Genomic DNA, 20,225 nt, shown 5'->3' with positions numbered 1-20,225 from the left:
GGAAATACAGTGTTGATGGGGCCACTGTAGTTCATGCATAGATATTTTAATGAGTAAAAGCTACATATTATGTTGTCATATACTCCCTGGAAAATCTCTCTTCACCATTTAGTTGTGAATGCATTTCCATTTTTATTAAACCATGTTGCCTTTTTATATCATGTGATAAACTGCAGCTAAGTATAAAAAGTTACTGCAATTTAAAAATAGATATAATTCCATTATTGCCACATTTTACAGGGCATCAGAAGTCAGTCTGTCCTCATTATTTTTTTTTAAATTAAATCTATCAGATAACCTAAGCCTTTAAAGCCATATATCCTATTTTAATTAAAAAAAATTCTGGTTGTGATCATTGTATAGAATTAAAATCCCATGTAAAATATGGGAAGAAGGGAGGTAAGGGGAGGTCATCTAGTGTTACCTGATAAAAGGAGACAGTAATATTTAAAATGAGGTAAGTGTTGCACCGATTTATGATGTATTTTATCTTCAGGAGAAACCATAGTTTATCGTGGTGTCATTCAGCTTGAATCGTCAGCTGTATATCTTTGACTTTTTGAATGTAACTGTTGAAAGGAAAAGACTTTCAGAGATGTGAGCTATGAGACAGATCAAAAGCTTAAAGCAATTTTGCTCTGCTAGTTCAAATATATTTTTATTGAAACATATTTTGTTGTCATGCATGCATAAATATTATATAGCATCAGTTAAAGAGGGTGAGAGTCCCAGGGTTGCTGGGTGCTGTTAGCAGAAAGGCAAGTAAGAATTAAAATATTCTTTTAACTTCTATTATCTCAAACACTTGGCTCTACTTTCCTTTTTTCACATCTAATTTTGCAGGAGCCACTCTTGTCCATAGATGATTCCTATTGTAGAAAATAAAATAAATTCCTCATGTTAGATTCATAGACTAAATTTATCATTAAATTTAAGGGACAAAAATCCTTAGGAAATAATGGCAAACACCAATTAAAGAGTCTTAAGAAAATGATTATAGTTTCACATTCTACATGAGCCAATACACATAATCTATATTGTTAGTTTGGGGTTTTTATTTTTTTTTCTGTCATTTTGTTTGTATATCTTTGTTACTTCCAACTAGTAGATACTCATAACAATTAATCCTTGGTAACAATCAGTTCACTGACAGCAACTTGTTAATTTGAGTTAAGTTTATTTATTTTTTTACTTTAGCTTCAGAATTTCTCGCGATATTAACATTTTTCTTCTATTTAAGTATCTTTAGAGACCAAGTAAAAATATTTTTTCTTTAACCAAGGGAACAGATTTCCATGATTTTTAACATTTCCCTTTTCAGGAGTTGGTTTCAGTTTAGAACAGAATAATAAAAATAAGCTATTAAAGTCAGGAGTATCATTAAGAATAGGGTCAAACTATCAATGCCACAGTCTGAAGACAGGAAGGAATTTAAGTTATTCAAACAGTCTTTGTGGAAATTAATCGCAAAGTATTTAAATGATTGGATTCAAAAATGTTCAGGAGAAAAGACGGGGAGAACAAGAGGAGACATTCTACTGTTTGTTCTATGCCTTTAAAATCTATTGTCTTTTCATTTTAGTTTTTAAAGACAACAGTTGATAAAGTGATCAGAGGTTAATTGGCTTTTCTGTGTCCCCTTCACCGATGTCTTCCCTAAGAATAAAAGGGTAGAATGTACTCATGCTCATGTCATCCTTGGTGATCTTATGGAGCTAATGATCTGAGGTTTCAGGAGGAAAAACAAAATCAAGGCCCGTAAATTAAACGCATTGGCTCCTTCCTCCAAAAAGCATGGGCATCTTATAGAATATAGATTTTTCCCTGCTGTGTTCTTGCCTCTCTGTAAAGTGGAAGAGTAACAGGAGGTTTTCTGAAAGGGACTTAAGAAATGGTAAAGCAGCCTAGTGTTTTGAGTTGGTGTAGCAGTTTATACAAGGAACTTAGAGACTTTCATATAATTCTTAGTATTATTTAGAGAGCAGCAGCTTGAAGGGCTCCGATGTCTTGTATATCTTACCCAGACTTTATTAGAATGTTTACAAAAGGACTCACTTCATAACTCATATCCTTTCTTAAAGCAGCATCTATAAAGCAGCAAACATATGACAGATGTATGTCTGTGTGTCTTTTCTGCCTTGTTTAGGCTTTATAAAGGCTTTCGTTTTCTTTTTTTTTTTCTTTTCCTTTTTCTTTCTCTTTTTTTTTTTTTTTTTAAGAAAATCACTAGTGGAGGATCATTTCACATTAACATGCATTCTTTTGTTTGTGCTCTTGTTTTTAGGCTTGCTTGAAATGTATTCTCATTAGGTCCATCAGAAAAATATTGTACACGTTTTTGCGTCTAATGTAGGTCACTCCATGCTAAATTCACATTTACTACACCTTATGGCAATCAAATGCCTTTTGATATTTTCACCTTATTTTATACTTCGCTCATTCAAAGACTTTTTTTTCAAAGTTTTTGCCCTCTTACCCTTTTTTGGTATTTCAGCAAGACGAATATCTGATCAAATAGGGTTTTCAAAAATCAAAAAGCATCTTATGAAAACATTTGGAAAAAAATGAGTCCTAGAATTTCTTACATTTAAACAGGTAATTACAACTGATATATATATATATACTGAATGAAAACAATGCATGAGGGTAGATTAAGTAGTGAAAAAAATACTGAATACTGGAATTTGTAAACAAAAATCCATTTATTTAGAAAAAATGATTTTGATATTTTGTAAATATGTTATTGGCAGATGTTCCATTAAATATTTTAATTTTACAACTTATACAACACTATCAACTATTGTAATTTCTTGTTTTTCAGAACGGCCTTGAATATACCACATAGGATGAAATAGCACTAATTCACATTCCACTCATTTATCCATTGGTTTAAATGGCAATTAATTAGTTCCATTAGGGAATGCTATTAGTGGAATCAGTAACAGTTCAGAGCAAAATAAGTCTCTTAAAATGATTAGAGTAAAAAAAATATTTTGTGAAAATATTTGAATTCCAAGTGCAAAGGAAAAAAAGAGAAATTTAAAATGAGAGGCTTTTACAGTGTGTCCTCAATGTTGAAACACAGATCTTTCCCTGTCAAAGCTTTCTGTTAATTGTAGTTTTTGTATTAAATTCTAATGGGATAAAATGTTTCATTACAATGTGCTTGTAATATAGTATCATTATAATATTTTCTATATATTTCAAGATTTTGATCTATTTAGATTGGTTAACAATTCTTAACATAGTGAATTTCAATATATCCTGTATTGTGGAATCATAAATAGTCATTTCTAAAAATAATACAATTTTGACTGAAGATGACTGAACTGATATTACTGCTCTGCCTCCTTTGCCTCCTGATTTTCTTCTGTTTCTGTATTCCCCATTGTCTGGTAAAGACATTTTCCATCATTTTTATCATTGTGATCTCATTTATTAAGCTTTGGTTTTCAGATACATTTTAAGGCTTTCCCTTGGTAAATTCTTCTTTGACGTTGCATAAAGTGTCAATTTCTACTGTTTTAGGAGCTGCTTGATGGTTTAGGAGGAAGTTTTTTGACATTTTTCCTAACAAGTTCATTAAGTGCCTTCCAATTAACTGAACCCTTCAGACTTTTGATAACTCTTTATTACAAGGGAATAGCATTTAGAGCTCATTAAAAAAAATCTTAAAATTTTTTTAAAATAGAGAGCTTTGTTAATAAAAACAATAAGATGGTTGTAATGAGTTTAATGATCTTATTAATGTATTTCCTTGCTAATTTATAATCATCTCATAAAGTATTTTTCTTAGAAATTTCATCTTTCTGTCACCTACCTTGCTAGCCATCAACATCAGTGCTTTGCTGTTATGAAAAAACTATTCAAGTTTTCCAAATGTTCTGAAATTTGACTTTATCATTTGCATTTAACTTGAATAGTGCTACATTTGAGGGAAATGTCACTGTACCCTCATAATTCAAAAGCATTAAAAGAGTAAAAATGCTTTTATTTTAAACCATATTAAAATGATTATTTAAGTTTTTTAATAACCAGTATAAAATATTTGCAATAACTAAAGCTGGTTCCAATTAAATTATTATTAAATTTATGATTAGTACCGGATGTCAAAATAAAACTTCAAGTCTAAATGGCACAAGAGGAAAAGTTACCTGAAACTAACCAATTGATTATTATGGGGCTTACTGTCTTCCTAGAAGCCAAAAGCCATTGTATTGACTGTATTATTTTATTATTATGTGTATTTATCTGATGATTAAAAGTACATACTTTACAAAGAATGGCATTTTATGAATTGAAATAAATTCTTGGTAAAAGGTAAAAGGTATTGTCAACTTTCAGTTTGTTTACTGGTTAAGACCAATTGTAAAAATGTATTATCATTTTGAGTTTTGACTATATGCCTTTTCACTGTGCAAAAAAATCAAGCCTTTCTGCCTGTTACATTGCTACGATTCATCCATCGAAGGACAGGACTATGAAAATCTGCAATAGCCCTCAATGTGACTTGATGAATAGCAAGAGAGCTTAGTGGAAATGTTGAACTCCTTCATGATTAAAAAGCAAACCTTTAATGTAGTTTTTGTTTACCATGTCATAAGTGCAGCGTTGGAAGTTACTGCCAAAGAGTCATTGGAACAGGCATCACTAAGGCAATGTCAGCCAGCCAATGCTTTGAAAATGATTCAGTTCCTCTAGCCTTATGACTAAAATAATATCCAGTGGCTCCAGCCCCAAGCCTGGTTAATGCATCTGTCCAGAACACATAATTACTCGGTCATAACATTCCCCCGGCCACCAGCCAACAAACCAATCAGCATTTCTTCCTAACTTACCAGAATTTTTGCTGTGTCAAACTGTTTGATCTCTAGGTAGTAAAAATGCAAAAAATGGAAGGACACTGCACTGGAAGGTTTTAATTTAGAATAGTTTCTCATGGAAATTAAATTTGAAGAGAAACATGTTTTTGTTGTCTTGACTGAAGTTGAAATTTTAATTTGGTATCCCTTTGCATATCATGTAGTTTATTTTTTCATAAGCTAACATTTTTTAGCCATTTCAGTGAGGAAATATTCTAACAACAAAATACCAGTACATATATTTCCAGTTACTATTAAAAATGATTTTGTTTCCAAAACATTGCAAATATACTGGCAAAATTTTCTTTTCAGCTAACATAAATATTGCATGTGCCTATATTGATGTGCATGTATGTATATAGAATTCCTCATATCATCTGCAGATGGCAGTTACAAAAGTATGTATCTCCTCACAGACATATATGTGTGTATAGTCCAAGTTTTTACACAGTTATTGCATGCAATTGTTAATGAGATCATTGAAATTGCTCTAGATTAAGTTACATTATTTTCCTGTGTTTTTCACAGACTTGTCTGAAAATGTTTTAAAATGGATTTCAAAAATCATTTTTTATGAGGTGAAGGTTTAGTGAGGTGTGAAATGTCAGCTTCGTTAAAAAGAATAAATAGATGTAAGCAACCACAGGAAGTGAGGAAGAACACTCCAGATAGAAGTGAAAGCAAGTGGGAAGAAGTGTAAGTGTGAAAGAAAACGGCGTGTTCAAGAAAATGTAAGAAAGTTGGTCTTTCCAGAGGGCAAAGGGCATGCATGAGAGTAATGTGAGATGAAGCTGGAATGGCTGGCATGAGTGAGGCCGTGAATGACTATACAAAATAGAAGCACACATATCAGGGCTTATAATTTGAAGGGATGACATTGGAATACTTCAAGGGGTTAATTTGTGGACACCTTAAATGCATTTTCTCAAGTATTAAACTCTTCTCAACTTCTTCCTGTACCAGGTTTAGATGGCAGTGTACCAACTGGATCCTATTCTTGGCTTCATGTTTGGTAGGACAAAGAAGTGTTGAATTACTTTGTTCTCACAAATCGTTGGTAAATTTTCTGTAGCATGGCCTCTTTATCTCAGGCATACTGACCCGCAGGGAAATGGGAATGGGAATGAAGATAAAAGATACTGTCATAGAACAAATTTTGTCTTCTGAATACCTGGTTATGGAACGTTCTGGAAGAAGAGGAGTCAATGTCCCTCTGAACTCAAGAGGGGAGAATTATGCATATACATATTATATAGACCTACGTACATGCACATAATCCTTTCTGCCTAGTGTCTGTCTGCGTGACATCACCATGTATATCCGTGCCTGGACATTCGCATCTACAGTTTACGGGCTCATCTTCCTGTGTCATTTCATTTCCTATGTGCTGTTCATGCAGATGTTTACATGTCAGAACCTTGAAATATTTACCAACATACTGTAATAAATAACAAACATGAACCATCTCTAAGACATAACTGAAAATATGAATGTTTTATAATTCTGAAGGTACTTGAGCTTCCACTTACTTCTGTTGATATGACTAGCTTGTAACGGGGAGGTGATTCCACGGTGAGAATGTGTGGAGTGCAAAGGTGGTCCTACAAATGAAAACCTGCATTTTTATGTCCAACTATATCCTTAAAAGTAGATCTAGTTTTTAAAGGAATTACATTTGAAGGATAGATGTTAACTCTCAAAGCGATAAATAAATTGAAGGAACGATTTTAAAGAGAAGATGACATAATGTTCATGAATTACTATTGTCTCTGCTGTTAAACTCTATATGATTTCAGTGATTCAGTGATTTCAGAGAGTGGATATCAAACATGGAACTTTCCATTTCGAAGTAATAGAATTCAAGCCCTAAGGCAGTAGGGCTCACCAATAAAAATAGAATGACAGTCTTATATGTAATTTTGAAATTTGTAGTAATTTAATAGCTACATTTGAACAAGCAAAAACAAAGATTAAATTAATTTTAGTAAGATTTTACTTAACCCAATATATTCATAATGTTATTCTAATATTTAATCAATAGAAAGTATGAATAAGATATTTATATATTTAAAAGAATTAAGTTCCTTAAATCCAATGTGTCCTTGATATTTATAACATATCTTAATTTAGACTAGCCATGTTTCAGGTGCTTGGCAGCCACATGTGGCTAGTGGCCATCACATTATACAGCAGAGTTCTAAAGTGAGAGCTGAACTCATAGTTATGGTATGCTAGCTTGGAGGCACATTTGAAATTGATGTATATCTTTATGTTTTAGTCCTTGGCTAGCGACATCACAAAGACATTCACCAGAGAAGTCTTTTACCAGGAGCACCTGGGTGGCTCAGTGGTTGAGCGTCTGTCTGCCTTTGGCTCAGGTTGTGACCCAGAGTCCTGAGATTGAGTCCTGTGTTGGGCTGCCCGCAGGGAGCCTGCTTCTCTCTCTGCCTATGTCTCTGCCTTTCTCTGTCTGTGTTTCTCATGAATAAATAAATAAAATTTAAAAAAAAGTCTTTTATCAGATACTTTCTTTATTTAGATTCACCCTCATATTTATCATATTTTAAAATTACTTCTTAAATATCTGAGCTCCTATAGAGATAACTTTTATTCAGCCTGAAAAATATTTTAAATACAAGTCTGAACTTTCTCAGCTTTTGTTGGTCAGAAAAATAATTTCATCTTTATTGTTGAAGGATATTTTTGCTATGCATATAATTCTGACTTAATTTAAATACTTCAAGTATAGCTTTAAATACAGTTTTCTGGATCTTTTTTGGGTTTGTTTTTATTTTTGCTTATGTTGTTTGTGTTGAGGAGTCAGATGTCAGTCTAACTATTGTCTGTATGGAGGTAATCTGTTCTTTTTTTCTGTTAATTGCTGTTAAGATTTTCTCTTTGGATTGGTTTACTGTGTGGTTTTCAACATCAGTGTAAACGTATAATAATGTGAGCAGGTGTTGATTTATTTTTAGTCTTTTCCACTTGTGCTTTCAATGGCTTCTTGAGTACGTGATTTGATTTTTTCCATTAGTTGGTTACATTCTCAGCCATTTTCTCTCTGTTTTTTAAGGATTTATTTATTTAATTTAGAGAAGAATATCATTGATTGGGGTAGGGGGCAGAGGAAGAAGGGAATCTTAAGCAGTCCCCATCTAAGAGGAACCTGAAATGGGGCTCAATCTTACACCCCTCAATTGGGACCTGAGCTGAAGCTGTGAGTCAGATGCACTGCACCACCCAGGTACTCCTAGCCATTTTTTCTTTAAATAAATAAAACTACTATTCCATTCCATTCTCTTTCTGTTCTTTTGGGATCCTCATTATAGTTATGTCAGGCTTTTTTTTTTTTTTTTTTTTTTGACACAGAGAGAGAGAGAGTACACATGTGAGTGTACTCTCATGGGGGAGAGAGGAGGGGCAACAGAAGGAGGGGGAGGGAGAATCTTAAGCAGGTTCCAAGCTCTGTGCAGAGCCCAAGATGGGGCTCAATCTCATGGTGACCCTGAGATCACCACCTAAGCCAAAATCAATAGTCGGGACACTTAATCGACTGAGTCACCCAAGCATCCCTGTGTTAGGGTTTTATACTGTCTTTTTATAATTCTTATTTTCTTTTCTGTATTTTTCATTCTTTAGTCTCTCCATACTTCATTCTGAAAATTTTCTTCTGACCTACATCTCAGTTTGCTAATTCTCTCTTCAATTATTTTTAATTTATTGTAAGACCTGTTCATTGAGATCTGAATTTTGGTAATTAGTTTTTTGATTGTTCTGAAATTTCTATTTTAAGAACGAGATTTCAGTTCTTTGCTTAAGTTTAAAATCTTATCTTTTATATCCTTGAGCTGAGTAAGTATTAACTAAAAATTTGGACTTCCTATTTGTTTCTATGGTTTGTTTTTGCTACTTTTCAGTAGCATTATTTTCTGTGTCTGTTTTCCCCCAAACCCTCATTCCCAGATAATGTGTTTACAGATTCTCCTTAAAAACATTCTAGAAAAGAAGATAGTGTTCTAATTTCCAGAGAGGATTTACTAAGCATCTGGGAGCATTAACAAGATTGGGAAATCATCTTAATCCAACATCATATATTGCGATGATTTTAAACTGAGCTGTGATTCCTGTAAGTGCTATCCACTACACTTCATTCTTATCCTTGTCCTTCACCCTTATCATCTAAATGTACAGTCTTCCAGGGTTTTAACTGAAGGTAAAGATTAAACTGGGAGCTCCCTTAGGCAGGCTCTGGGCTGTTAATGTTCTATCAAGGAAGGACACCACTCACTCTCTCATTCTTCCTCTTTCAAATTAGGGGAGAAAAGGTGAAAAGTGGTTACAAAGGTGGGCACACTTTTCTGGTTCTCTTTTGTATCTCAAGATTCTGAACTAGTAACTTTTCTCTAACATTTCCCTATGTCTTAAAGATGTTTTATATATTTTGTCCAAACTTTCTAATACATAGCAGAGAACTATTCCAAATTATATAGTCTACCACTGGCCCTTTAAGTCTTTCTAATTTCTAAAACTAATGTTATTTTTGTCCATTTTCCAGTCAAAGTTACCTTACTACAGTGGCAATTTATCTAGCTTTGGTTGAAGCCAATCTAACAGATTAAGGCAGGATCCTTCTGAGCTAAGCATTATCTTCCAAAAATCTTAATACTTTCATCCCAACTTCTTTTTCCATTCAAAGTTAATAAGAATACATCTTAAAAACTTTCCCATTATTTTATTTTCTTTGAGGTAAAGTAAATAATTCTTAGTTATATGATATACCCCCAAATAGCTCTGGTTTGTATCTTAGTAAAATATATACCAAATATTAACTTGTACAGAAGCCTTAAAGGTACTTTTGTCTACAAGTTATTTAATATGAGGAACTTTTAGCATAGTTTTTGAAAACAGTTGATGAGGTAGGTTCTTTTCTTCCTGTATAGCATGTTTTCTAACTGCACTGTTTTTGTTTCAGTTAAATTTTTTTTTTTCGGGGGGGTTCAATGTTTGACATTCTTGCTCATTTACTTGACAGAGAATGAAATGGCATTTGAAAAAATTGAAGACCAATTATAGTACCAGATTTCTGGGAGTTTAATGGAGATGCTCATATAGAGTTTGTTTGTGAGTGCTTCAGATATTCAGGGAAACTTGATATACCCCAGACCCAGCTAATTTAGAAGAGAAAGAGATATGATTTGATTTGTCTAGGGATTTTTAGTCCTATATCCCTTAACTCTGAGTTCCTTTAGCTAGCGTGTATATCAGAGTCAGTTTATGCACTGCTCCAATTCCACGCATTTGTCTTGCTGTCTGAAGGGAGGTGTCCCTGCTTCTACAGACAAATAAGCTTACTGTGGTAGCTATTTTCTATTTCCTATGTTATTCATGGGCGTGCCCCTAAAACATCAGCTCACCTCCTCACTGACCTCTTGTTCTAGCCCTGTGGTTTCCCTATCTGAGAAGCAAGACACTAAGGGATCTACTGGGAACCTGTGCGTGTGCAACTTACAAGTGTTAATAATGCCCTTGGGGCAAATTTTGAACAATGAGAGGGCTGGTAGATAAATTCTACTCTCTTCCTCCATCATAAAAAGACTGTTTAGAGACTAAGTAGCTTCATAAATGCACACTAAAGCTATCTTGTAAAAATGAGCAATCAGTTCATCGTGAAACTGTGTGTCCAGGACTATTTGTATTTGATCTTCAACCCTTTTTCCCTCATGCCTATGTTTCTGGATAGCATTCCTCAATAAAGCATTAGCACATCTGCTTTTGCCTGGGCTCTGTTTCTAGGGAACGACCCTAAGATAGGCTATATCAGCAACATAATGAATATTTATGACTGTGATATTGCTAGCTTAGTAGATTCTTGGCAAACCCATGTGAGATATTGGGTAAAGACTTACACTCACCGGAAGATACTTTGATAAAGATGTTTAGCCAGCTGAAGTTTAAAATGGTAATAATACCAAAGATTTAGTGAAAATGTACTTCCTGCCAGATTCTATGATAAATGCTTTCCAACTGCTATCTCTTTTAGCTTTTAACAGTCCAAGTGGTTGGTACTACTATTAACCTAGTTCGTACATATGGAGAAAGTGAAGTTTATACCTCTTAAATAATTCATCTAAGCTCATTAGTCAGTGTCAGAACTGGATTCAAATTATACAATTCCAGAACTTACAAATTGACCACAAACTGTATGGTCTGACTCAATTTTTATTTTTGTTCGTATACTTCTATTTTATTTAGTTTTATTGGTCATGCTAATGGAAGGTTTAAAAAAATCTATTCCTAAAAAAGAAAAAAAATAAATAAAATAAAAAAATCTATTCCATTTTACATGTTAAACAGCTGAGGAAATGCCAGAAAATTATTACTGTTGTTATTACAACTAATGAGTAAGACATCTGTTAATTCAGGTTAATGATCAAAATCAATAAACTGGTGTTTCCCTGAGAGAAGAAAAATGTGAATGAAAGTAGATGGTTAAAAGCAATTCCTTATTTACTATTTTATTCATCCTGAGAAATAATATATTATTTCATTAGATTTTCAAGGATATTCAACCTGGTTTTCCACCTCAAGTCAATGAATTTAAAATAGATATAGTTTTTAAAGATCAGCAAATTTAAAAAAAATCATTTGGGGGCTCCTGGGCGACTCAGTCTGTTAAGCATGGGACTCTTGATTTTGGCTCAGGTCATGATGTCGGGGTGGTAAGATTGAGTCCTGCCTCAGGCTCTGGGCTCAGAGGGGAATCTGCTTGAATTTATCTCCCTCTGTCCCTCCCCCTGCTCTCTCTGTCTCTCTAAAATACATAAATCTTTTTTTAAAAGAGAGCCTTAAAAAAATAATTTGAAACAATGAGAGCAGTACAATCACATGACTAATTTATTTTATTCTTTTTTCTTTTAGTGAGAAACATGATTAAAATGATATTACCTTAGCAAAATGCCTCTAAATAAGGATATAGATGATGTTTAAATTATAATTAAGAAATGTTCTTAGAATCTATTTGACTTGAAAATGAATTCTAAGTAGGCAGGCATGCATCTCAATAGGAAAGCTAACATATCAAGTATTTTCATAATTAAACAGTAACATTCAACAAAGTTTGAGCCTACTCTATCTGTTAGGCACTATTTTAGGTGCTAGAAATGTGGAAGTGAAAAAGACACAAAATTCCTGCCCTCATGAAGGCCACATTCTACTGAGGGAAATAATCAAAAAAGCAATAAAATATTTTTTCAGATTGATTTAAGTACGATGAGAAATAATAAATCAGAGTGGGATGACAGCCCTTGATGAGGTGGCAGTGGTGAGAATTGGCCATTTTATCCAAGGGAGTGATTTTAGAGTCCAGATTCTCCAGTACAGAATGTTACTGATGATAAGGATCCAAAAATTTACTCTTCCATATCATGGACTTCTGCTGGTATAGATCAACATGGAATCACAGAGGCAGAAAGGTCTTTGATCTCTTCATGTTGTAGACGAGATTGAGAACAGAAAATTCCAGTGGATCTTATGCTACTTTGCACAATAGTCAGGAGGAAGGCTTGGCTTTCACCTTTCTTACTTCTCGGTCAAGTATTCTTTAGCCATGCTTTCTTCACTATGTTTTTGTATGAATAAAAGAGAATGATTCAACTCCAGATATCCAAAAAACACCTTCCAATCTCACATTTTTTTCAGGTCTTTATTCCAACTTCTCACTTTATCTGTCACTTTATCTGCATGTCCTTCATGTTGGAAGGCTGACTCGGAGTCACCATCATCCTGTCCTTTGTCACTCATGTAGGTCCCACTTGGAGCCCTTTAACAATGGCAAGCAACACTTCCTTCCCATGGTTACTACATGCACCACTAGGAGCTGTGCTCATTGTGTAGAAACCAGGCATTAACTTGCTTCTTTCCTTCTCAAAAGGCAAATTGCATCAGCAGGATGATCATAAATGACCTTCAAGGGTTTAAAGAAACACCATCAGTAGATTATGTAGCCCTTAGATTACAGGGAAAGATCTCTTCAAATGAGACTACTCTTTTTTGGAAAGTATCCTGGAGGGATAACTGACTTATTATAACTGAAGTTATCCCCTTGGGAATCACTCATTTAGAAAAGTTGGCGTGAAAATTGGTGCCTGACTTTGGCAAAAGTGATTAGTGACAGCAACTTGGTCCTGAAAGTCACTCAGGCTAGCCTTAACTCATTGATCAGGGTGCTTATAAAAGGTATGACTGCTCTTAGACTTCTTTTTGTACCTGGATTGATGCCTTGAGCAAAGTTAGGTTAAAAAACTTGAGGAGAAAATCACCTGACTTTCCAGGTAGACTCTGATGGTTTATGGGATTTGTTCCTATGGTTGGGTCTTGAACCTTGAGTGGCATGGTTAAGATCAATATTGGCCTCATCCTGCTTCTTGGCATTCTGTTGCTTGTAGCATTAATAAAAATGCTGTATGAAACAGATTGAACATACTTTGTAGAAATGAGGAGCTGATATTGCTGGGAGACAACTCTCCATGGGTCTCTCTGTACATCCTGTGAGTGAAATAGTGATAACTGTTTATTCTAGCCTATCTTTTTAAGAATGTTTGTATGGCTAATATCTCTGGAATATAGAAAGCATTTTGCCTTGTAAAACAAAGAAAGACATAATTGCTTCCAATATAAGAAAGGTAATGTTCCCTCTGGAGAAAAGATCAGGAAGGCTCACTATGTGTTTTAAAAGATTTGGCTTCCCTAAACTCAGAGTTCCTTTCCTATAATGTAACCCACTATATGTGCAGGCATTATCTGGCCTTTTTCTTATCACCCTGTGAGAATTCAGCTGTGAGGAAATGTGCACGTTGGTTCTCTGGCTATTGCTTACTCTGAGTAATAAAGTCCTTTGACTCTGGCCCAGGAGTCTGTGTCTTCTGCTAGCATCTAGGAAACTATTGTAGATTAGTTGCTAGCTTGGAAATAGGGTAAATTCTTAACTCTACCCTTCCTATTTCTTTCCTGGTTTGTTTTTCTTCTTCTCCTTCTTCTCCTTCTCCTCCTTCTTCTTCCTTTGTTTTTGTTTTTATTTTTTTTCTAAGCATACATCATTATCTAAGATATCACTATATAATTTATTTATCTTGTTTGTTTCTCTCCTCTAGCAGAGAGTTTTGTCTATTTTGCACACTGCTATAGCCCGAGGGCCTAGAACAGGGATGAGTCCATAGTAGATAGCTCACAAATACTTTTGAACAAACGAATTTGCTGTATTGCATCTTTGGTGTCCATGCAGAGAGAGAGTAGTGAAATGAATTATGCTGTGACCCAGACTCATGATCAACATTATTGATGATATTCATGTGCGGTTAAAGTTAGCGTGTATGGACATGAGCTGCGCATTTATGTGCAGAAAATTGCACCATACAACATGAAACCATTTATATTCTCTCTACAGATTGAGCCTACTCTATCTGTTAGGCACTGATTATTATCAGTAAATAATCTGTCAGTAGAGAACTTGCCTTATCCTTTTGATTATGTTTTGGAGGAAAATATTTGCTGACTACTTGGGGAGCTTAAAGTTACCTATGCTTGTATTATCATCACTGACTGCTTCCTCTGGGGTTTTCCCCTAACATTATTTTACATCTTCCATCTCTTAAGTTTTAGCATTTTTCCCTGCATTCAACTAGATGGTCATTTGTCCTTTGTCTTAAAACTATGTACAATTTTCTTATTCCTGTTACTACCTCAAATTTCTTTTTTACTGCTCTTGCTATTTGCCACTAAATTTCTTAAAAGGGTGGTCTATGCTAGATGCCCTTCCCTATCTCAATATTGGCTTCATTTTCAACCTTTTGCCATCTGATTTCTTCACTCATCACCACTGAAACTGTTCTGTCATTATCAATGATCTGAATTTACTCAATCCAAAAAATCTCTTCTCAGACTCCTTCCTAAAACACTTCATGGCTATGCCAATTCCTACCTACTTGTTACTTATTATATTTCTTTTCTTCTTTTGTTTCTACCATATTGAATGATTGAGAGACTGCTCTTTTAGGCATTTCTCTTCTTCACTATTTACTGCCCTAAATATACATAGGTATTCATTAATTCAACAAATATTTATTGAGTGCTTGCTTACTGTGTTCTGTGTATGTAGGCTGCATTAGTGAACAGAATGTTCAAAATCCAAACTTCATGAACTTACATTCTAACAAAGGGAGTTGGGAACAAGAAATATAATAAGTAAGTTAAAAAATAATATAATATCTTTAAAGTCAACAATAAGAAAGAACATTCAAAGCAGGATAAGAGGCATCCTGAGGACGAGACGAGTGGGAGTACAGAAGATTGAAAGTAGGAACTGGGCAGTTTCAATAAAAATAAGCCTCATTGGGAAGATAGTACCAGAAGTTCATCACTTTTTTCTTTGTACCACCTCCCATGGGGAGCTCATCCACTTTAAACTTTACAACCAGTACTTCTAAGACGGTGACTTCCCAATCTATATCTCTAATATTACCTCTCCTTTGAGCTATAGTCCAGTTTAAATCTTACTTAGCATTATTCATTGATTGAACCAAGTTTTGAGCATACTGTGTGCCAGAATTGTAAAAGTGATGCAAAGATGAATAAATCAATACCCCTGAATTCAAAGAACTTCTGTAGTAGGAGATACTGCATTAATAGAAATATGGGAATACAAAGAATTCAGTCTTGGGGAGTGAGTCATGGGAAGACTCCTGGAAACAGTGATACTTTGTTTGAGAATTAGCAATAGTAGGAATGAAACAAGGAGATAGGAGGAATCTTAAGGTCTAACGTCCAGATGCCATAATTTGTTTATTCCACTCCAGTTGAATAATACCAATCCTGCCTTTGGACCCTCATCTCCAACCCAATAGCATTTCACTTATATTCTCCTTCCTCTTGTTAGGAGAGACATTTTACACTACAATGTGCAGTAGTCATCAGTATTCATCTCTCTACCAGATTTTAATGGCAAGTCTGACTTACCCATATTTGTATCTATTGTGTACACATACGGTGCTTGTTTCTGGAATCAAGTCCTACAAAGAAGTAGGCTAATGAACCAAATGGAAAATGGAAAATTACCATGTATTTTTGACTTGTTTGTGTCAAGGTCTAAATGTGCTGAAAGGGGAGGAATTCTGCCTAATGTAGAAACGATGTAAATTTAATGTTAGAAATCCCAAGCAAAGCTTTTTCATTTTTTTCTTCTATTATTGCAGGCTTCTCAGACATCACATCCCCAAGCAAACCACTCTTTTTGCTGAGTCCTTGACTATTCCAAGGGCCTGCCTCGTCAACAACTCCTTCTTTGTGATCTGGCAATTGTAAATTGCTGGTTAGGTTTCTCTAGGCTAGCATGATGTCTAGGATAATTTGCATGGAAATTGCTGTGATTATATAGCTCTATTTCAACTGAGAAATTCCATGTTATATAATAGTTGTTATTATTCATCGTAGCTGAACCTGAAGTTATTCTGTGCTGGCTTAATGAGGAGTACAGTGACAAAGCAACTCATTGTAGAGAAAAATATTTAGGTGTGAAAATTATTTTTAAAATATATTCTATTGGAATAAGGAACCGTGTGAAATGGCAACATTAAAAATAAACGACCACTAAAACTGTCACGAGCCAGCAGCACCTACGTGTTGTCTGCCCCTCCCTAGATTGTGAACGGTGCTGTGGAGAAATGCTAAGTTGTAGGAAGCTTTACCTCGTGGGATTTACCCACGTTGTGGTCAGCCTTCTTCCTGGCCTGCCTGCTTGGATGTCAGGGCTGGCTGTAGTTCTCTCTGCCTTTAGTGTCTCAGAGTACCAACAACCAGAGGCTTTTCTCATGTTATAGCCAGACTCTGGGGAGTCTGTATATCTAGGTTACAAGTTTTGATGAACTTAAGATAATAGAGAAAGAGGCATAAAGTGATTTCTGTGACCACTTTGGGCTTTAGAAAGTCATGTTATCTAGTGCCCTGAGTACAATTCTCAATTCTTGAGATGTTTAAGAGCACTTCTACTTCCTTGTCGTGATCACCCATAAAGTACCAGTCAGTATTGAGATATTTAAAAAAATTCTAGAGCATGAAATTATCTTACATTAGAGAGCCAATGTAAAGTTTGGGAGCTTTGACTTTGGGTTCAGACAGACTTGCATTTGAATCTATAGGAGGCCATGCACTCTCAGGGCACTTTGGACAAGATGCTCTACTTCTCAAAATTCTGATGTTCTCATCTGGGAAATGGGGCTATTAATGGGGCAAACTCCATAAGGTTGTTTTGGGTATTATATAAAAATGATGTTGCTTAAAAGATCCTTATCTTTTAGCCATTCTCTAGTGAAGTATTTATGGATGAAATCATGCAAAGTTTAAGATTTTCTTCAAAATAATATAGCTAAGAGGACTCAGAAGGTGAGGGTATGGAAAAAAATAGATCAGCCCTGAGTGTATAAGTATAGAGGATGGGTTATGAGGTGCATGAGGTTCATTATATTGTTTTATTTTTATATATATTGAAAACTTCCATAACAAAAAGTTTAAGGGATCCCTGGGTGGCGCAGCGGTTTGGCGCCTGCCTTTGGCCTAGGGCGCGATCCTGGAGATCCGGGATCGAATCCCACGTCAGGCTCCCGGTACATGGAGCCTGCTTCTCCCTCTGCCTGTGTCTCTGCCTCTCTCTCTCTCTCTCTGTGACTATCATAAATAAATAAAAAAAAAAACGTAAAAAAAATTAAAAAAAAAACAAAAAGTTTAAAAAGATAAGAGATAATGCAAGTAAAACTCTTAGCATAATGTTTAGCATATAGTATGCATTGCATGAATAAATTATTGTAATGATAATCTTCACCGAGTAATGATTAGCATCATGAAAATGGTGAAATATTGATGTAAGCATATCATCTTCAAAATCAATGTTCTATTATCAAACTCAACACCCAAAAAACAAATAGCCCAGTTAAGAAATGAGCAGAAGACATGCATAGACGTTTCTCCAAAGAAGACATCCAGATGGCTAACAGACACATGAAAAGATGCTCAACATCACACATAATCAGGAAAATATAAATCAAAACCATAATGAGATACCACCTTGCACAGTCAGAATAGCTAAAATTAATGCAGGAAACAGGTGTTGGTGAGGATGTGGCAAAAGGGGACACTCTTACACTGTTGGTGGGAATGCAAGCCAGTGCAGCCACTCTGGAAAACTGTATGGAGGTTCCTCAAGAAGTTAAAAGTAGAGCTGCCCTATGACCCAGCAAAAGCATCGCTAGGTATTTACCCAAAGGATACAAAAACACTGATTAGAAGGGGCATATGCACCCTGATGTTTATAGCAGCATTATCAACAATAGCCAAACTATGGAGAGAGCCCAAATGTCCATCAACTGATGAATGGATAAAGAAGAGGTTATATATTTTATGTTTTATTTACTTTATAATTTATTTTATATTTTATTTATTTTATTTTATATAAAACATATATTTTATTTTATATTTATATGATATAAATACAATATATATAAAATATTATAAATATTTTATTATTTATAAATATTTAAAAATAATATAAAATATTTTATATTTTATATTATTATATATTTTATAATATTACTCAGTCATAAAAAATAATGAAGTCTTGCCATTTGTGATGTGGATAGAACTAGAGTGTATTATGCTAAGCAAAATAAATTAGAGAAAGCTGAATACCATATGATTTCATTCATATGTGGAATTTAAGAAACAAAACAAATAAACATAGTGGAAGGGGGGGAAAAGAAGGAAACCATAAGAAATTTTTAATGGTAGAGAACAAACTGAAGATTGCTAGAGGGGAGACGGGGGGTGGATTAAATGAGTGATGGATATTAAGGAGGGCACTTGTGATGAGCACTGGGTGTTATAAGTAGGTGATGAATCACCAATTTCTACTCCTGAAACCAATATGACATTATATGTTAACTAACTAGAATTTATTTGTTTTTATATTTTTAAACTTTTAAAAAAGATTTTATTTTTATTTATTTGAGAGAGTGAGTGAGCTAGAAAAAGAGAACACAAACAGGGAAAGACAGAGGGAGAGGGAGGAGCAGACTCCCTGCTGAGCTGGAGCCAGATAAGGGGATTGATCCCAGGACTCCAGGATCATGACCTTGAGCCCAAGGCAGCTACTTAACTGAGCCACCCAGGTGCCCCAACCAACTAGAATTTAAATAAAAACTTGAGGGATGCCTGGGTGGCTCAGCGGTTGAGCATCTGCCTTTGGCTCAGGGTGTGATCCTGGGGCCTGGGCATCAAGTCCCCATCAGGCTCCCTGTGGGGAACCTGCTTTTCCCTCTACCAGTGTCTCTCCCACTCTCTCTGTGTCTCTCAGGAATAAATAAATAAAATCTTTAAAAATAAATAAATAAATAAAACGATTAAAAAAACAAGCAAACAAAAATTCAATGTCCTATCTTTTACAAGTTATGGGTTTTAATAGGATAACATTAAGTATGTCCCTGCTACTTGTGTATTTTTCCCATGTTGTGATTAACTTGGATGTAACTCTCATTATTTGTCACAAACAAAAAATAAAAAAAGAAAAAAAGAAATTCGATTATCACATGATACATTCTAGCAGAATAATGAGATCTTCACATTGCTTACAGACATGTTTAAATCAATGTTTCTTTGTTAAAGTCACCTTTTCTTGTTCCTACAGGACTTGTGGGAACCTGCACTGCTCCAGTCTTTTCAGTACTGAGGACAGGCCTTGCTCTTCTGGATATCCACGGGCTCTCTGCATCACCGCAATGACCACAGCACAGCATGCGTCCTGCCCTGTGGATTTTCTGTTGTATAGTGGATTTCTCCTTCTCTAACACAGAAAACTGGACTGTAAAACACACATCCTTCCTGTAGAATCTCACAAGTCCTTCTCTGTAGAGATTTTCACTTTTTCTTACTGTTGAAAGTCAAGCAAATCCCTAGCACCCGTGTCCTCCAGTGGTCCTGCTCTTCTCGGTGACTTCTGGAAATAATTATCTTTGCACTCCAGAGATGAAAGCTGAGTTAAATATGTGAGAGACCAAGCAGATGTGACAGAGCAGATCATGCTGCACATTGTCTTGTGTCACAGCGGTACAGCTGATGAAGAGCTTGCCTGCAACGGCGTCATTTGGAGATACTAGCAGAGGTGGCTGTTTGGTGGAAGAAAATTAACATCCCTGTTACCACATGATCTCATACTGAAACCTCGGATACATTTGTCCACATGTTGTGGGACTATTTTCTTTTCTTCAAAAATTCACCTAATTAAAGCACAGATTCGAATTAAAGCAAAATAGGAAAAGGTGAGTG

General features: G+C 35.0%; 1 long non-coding RNA gene across 1 annotated transcript in view; it reads left to right on the top strand.

The window, feature by feature from the left end:
* The window catches only part of LOC144295924 (uncharacterized), a 42,553-nt gene that overhangs the window by 10,129 nt on the left and 12,199 nt on the right, over positions 1–20,225 (top strand). Inside the window, exon 2 of the long non-coding RNA XR_013363066.1 lies at positions 19,588–20,218. This is a non-coding gene — a long non-coding RNA (uncharacterized LOC144295924). The remainder of the gene's footprint in view (positions 1–19,587; positions 20,219–20,225) is intronic.

Source organism: Canis aureus, chromosome 24 (assembly GCF_053574225.1).
Source record: "Canis aureus isolate CA01 chromosome 24, VMU_Caureus_v.1.0, whole genome shotgun sequence".
Classification (NCBI taxonomy): Eukaryota; Metazoa; Chordata; class Mammalia; order Carnivora; family Canidae; genus Canis; species Canis aureus.
The sequence above is the reverse complement of the archived record's forward strand: the minus strand, read 5'-3'. Positions and strand labels throughout refer to the sequence as shown.